Here is a 4767-nt window from a genome sequence, read left to right as displayed (position 1 = left end):
CTCTTAATTTTTTAAAATATACAACTAAGGAGCGCTGGAGAGATGGCTCAGGAGTTAAGAGGACTTGCTGCTCTTGTGGAAGACTTGGTTTTGGTTCTCAGAACCCACATGTAACTCCAGTTCCATTAAGTAACTCCAGTTCCATTAAGTAACTCCAGTTCCATTAAGTAACTCCAGTTCCATTAAGTAACTCCAGTTCCATTAAGTAACTCCCTCCAGTTCCATTAAGTAACTCCAGTTCCAGAGGATCTGATGTCCTCTTCTGGCCGCCACAGGCACTACATGCACATGGCACATAGACATACATGCAGACAAAACTCCTGCACACATAAAATAAAAATAAATAACTCTTTAAGAAAACAACTAAGTACTTTGGAAACATCACAATTAAATGGAGCTTCAGGTGACTTCAGTCTTTGTGAATAAGAAAGATTTATGGCCCAGCTCCCATCTGGACCAGAGGTGAGTGCCTGGGGTTATAGTCAGAGAGGCAACTGCCCTTGGGTCCCACCGCTGGACACAGGCCATCCCAGGAGGACCTGACCAACTTGGCCCCAGTTTCTGGCCAATCTGCGGTCCCTGCGGGAAGGCTCCCCTTCTCCAGGACTGCAGGCAGACACTGCAGTCTCCACACCTGCCCCCATACCCATTTGCCCGAGACCCCAGCCACTTCCTGAGACTCAGAGACCAACCCCCAGCTCCTGTCCGCCCCGGAACTCCCATCTGGACCAGAGTTGACTGCCTGGGGTTATAGCCAGAGAGGCAACTGCCCCTGGGTCCCATCGCTGGACACAGGCCATCCCGGGAGGACCTGACCAAATTGGCCCCAGTTGCCTGCCAATCGGCAGGCCCTGTGGGAAGGCTCCCCTTTTCCAAGACTGCAGGCAGACCCTGTAGTCTCCACACCCTGCCCAGACACCCATCTGCCGGAGACCCCAGCCACTTCCTGAGAATCAGAGACCAGCCCCAAGCTTCCATCCTGCCCTGGAACTCCCATCTGGACCAGAGACCAGAGGAACTCCCATCTGGACAAGAGGAGTTTCCATCTGGACAAGATAAGGAGATCCCAGGGACTTCCTGAGACTCAGAGTCCAGCCCCCCAGCTCCTATCTGGCCAGCACTCTCATCTGGACAGGAGCTCCCATCAAGCCCAGAGCTTCTATCTGGACCAGAGAGAGGCTCCCTAACTCTGTCAGCTCTCTCTGGACCAAGTACACTGATAAGACCAAGAACGAACCCAAGAGGAAATGGGCAGATGTCAAAGCAGAAGTACATACAACAAAATAAAGAGCAATACAGCATCACCAGAACCTAGCCCTTCTCCAACAGCTAGACCTGAATATCATGGAATGGAAGAAGAAGAAGAAGAAGAAGAAGAAGAAGAAGAAGAAGAAGAAGAAGAAGAAGACAACCTTATACATAACATCATGAAGAGGCTAGAACCTTATAGAGAAGAAATCAAAAATAAAGTAGAGGAACAGACAAACAAAAAATGGGAAGAACGCTATAAAAAACTAGAGGAAAGGACAATTAAAGCAGAAGAAAACAATAAATCCTTGAATGAAAATCATGAAAAAGCAAGGGAGACAATCCAAGACCTGAAGAGGGAAATAGAAAAAATGAAGAAGACACTAGCAGAAGGAATGCTGGAAATAGAAAATCTGAGTAATCAAACAGGAACTTCAGAGGCAAGTATAACCAACAGAATGCAAGAGATGGAAGAGAGGATCTCTGGTGTTGAAGATACGGTAGAAGAAATAGATTCATCAGTCAAAGAAAACACTAAAACCAACAAAGTCATGACCCAAAATGTCCAAGAAATTTGGGACACCATGAAAAGACCAAACCTACAAATAATAAGGATAGAGGAAGGAGAAGAATACCAACTCAAAGGCACAGAAAATATATTTAACAAGATCATAGAAGAAAACTTTCCCAACTTAAAGAAGGAAATGCCTATGAAAATACAAGAAGCCTATAGAACACCAAACAGACTAGACCCCCCAAAAAAGTCCCCTCGCCACATAGTAATTAAATAACTAAATGTACAGAATAAAGAAAGAATATTAAGGGCAGCAAAGGAAAAAGGCCAAGTGACCTATAAAGGCAAACCCATCAGAATAACACCGATTTCTCCTTGGAGACTTTGAAAGCCAGAAGGACCTGGGCATATAATGCAGACACTAGGAGACCATGGATGCCAGCCTAGACTAATATACCCAGCAAAACTTTCAGTCATCATAGATGGAGTGAACAAGAACTTCCAAGACAAAAGCAGATTTAAACAATACTTATCCACAAACCCAGCCCTACAGAAAGCACTAGAAGGAAAATTCCAACCTAAGGAAGGCAGATACACCCATGAAAACACAGGCAATAGATAACACCACGGCAGTAAACCCCAAAGAAGAGAAGTACACACACATTACCACCAAAAAATAAACATAACAACAGGAACGAACAATCACTGATCATTAATGTCCTTTAATATCAATGGACTTAATTCACCTATAAAAAGACACAGACTAACAGAATGGATACAAAAACAGGACCCATCTTTCTGCTGCATACAAGAAACACACCTCAAATTCAAAGACAGACACCTCCTAAGAATAAAAGGCTGGGAAAAGACTTTCCAATCAAATGGTCTTAAGAAGCAAGCTGGTGTAGCCATCCTAATATCCAGCAAAATAGACTTCAAACTAAAATCAATCAAAAGAGATGATGAAGGACATTACATACTCATCGCAGGAAAGATTCACCAAGATGAAGTTTCACTTCTGAACATTTATGCCCCAAACACAAGGGCATGCACACATGTAAAAGAAACATTACAAAAGCTTAAATCACATAGAAAACCCCATACATTAATAGTGGGAGACTTCAACACCCCACTTTCACCTCTGGACAGATCAGCCAAATTGAAACTTAACAGAGACATAATGGACTTAACTGATGTTATGGCTCAAATGGACTTAATCGATATCTACAGAACATTCCAGCCAAACAAAAAAGAATATACCTTCTTCTCAGCACCCCATGGAACCTTCTCTAAAATTGACCACATACTTGGCCACAAAGCAAATCTCAACAGATACAAAACAATTGGAATAACCCACTGTGTTCTATCAGACCACCATGGTTCAAAGTTAGATTTCAACAACAGAAAAAACTACAGAAATCCTACAATCTCATGGAAACTGAATAATGCTCAACTGAATCACCAATGGGTTAAGGAAGAAATAAAGAAAGAAATTAAAGACTTCCTAGAGAACAATGAAAATGAATACACTACATACCCAAACTTATGGAATACTATGAAAGCAGTGCTAAGAGGGAAATTCATAGCACTGAATGCCCACATAAAGAAGCTGGAGAAATCTCACACTAGTGACTTGACAACACACCTGAAAGCCCTTGAACAGGAAGAAGCAAAGTCCCCCAGGAGGAACAGACACCAGGAAATGATCAAATTGAGAGCTGAAATCAATAAAATAGAAATGAAGAGAACAATACAAAGGATTAATGAAACCAAGAGTTGGTTCTTTGAGAAGATCAACAAGATAGACAAGCCCTTCTCCAAACTAACCAAAAGACAGAGGGAGAGCATCCAAATTAACAAAATCAGTAATGAAAAGGGGGACATAACAACAGACAATGAGGAAATCCAGAGAATCATCAGGTCATACTTCAAAAACCTCTACTCCACAAAACTGGAAAATCTAAAAGAAATGGATAATTTTCTGGATAGGTACCACATTCCTAAGTTAAATCAAGACCAGATAAACCATTTAAATAGTCCAATAACCCCTGAGGAAATAGAATCAGTCATTAAAATTCTCCCAACCAAAAAAAGCCCTGGACTTGATGGTTTCACTGCAGAATTCTACCAGATCTTCAAAGAAGACTTAATACCAATACTCTTTAAATTGTTCCACACAATAGAAGAAGAAGGCAGATTACCAAACTCCTTCTATGAGGCTACAATTACCCTGATTCCCAAACCAAACATAGATGCAACAAAGAAAGAGGACTACAGACCGATCTCCCTCATGAACATTGATGCAAACATACTCAATGAAATTCTGGCAAACAGACTCCAAGAACACATCAAAACAATGATCCACCATGATCAAGTAGGCTTCATCCCAGGGATGCAAGGGTGTTTCAACATATGAAAGTCCGTCAGTGTTATATACCATATAAACAAACTTAAGGAAAAAAACCACATGATCATCTCACTAGACGCAGAAAAGGCAATTGACAAAATCTAACACCCCTTCATGATAAAGGTCTTGGAGTGATCAGGAATACAGGGAACATACCTAAACATAATAAAGGCAATCTACAGCAAGCCAACAGCCAACATCAAATTAAATGGAGAGAAACTCAAAGCAACCACTAAAATCAGGAACAAGGCAAGGCTGTCCCCTCTCCCCCTACTTATTCAATATAGTACTTGAAGTTCTAGCCAGAGCTATAAGACAACATAAAGAGATTAAGGGGATAAAAATTAGAAAGGAAGAAGTCAAGCTCTCCCTATTTGCAGATGACATGTTAGTATACATGAGTGACCCCAAAAATTCAACCAAGGAACTGATGCAGCTAATAAAAACCTTCAGCAACATTGTAGGATACTAAAAAAAAATCAGAAGCCCTTCTATATACAGTAGACAAACAGGCTGAGAAGGAAATCAGAGATACATCACCCTTTACAATAGCCACAAATGATATAAAATACCTTGGGGTTACTCTAACTAAGCATGT

The sequence above is a fragment of the Onychomys torridus genome, chromosome X (assembly GCF_903995425.1).
Source record: "Onychomys torridus chromosome X, mOncTor1.1, whole genome shotgun sequence".
NCBI classification, from domain to species: Eukaryota; Metazoa; Chordata; class Mammalia; order Rodentia; family Cricetidae; genus Onychomys; species Onychomys torridus.
The sequence above is the reverse complement of the archived record's forward strand: the minus strand, read 5'-3'. Positions refer to the sequence as shown.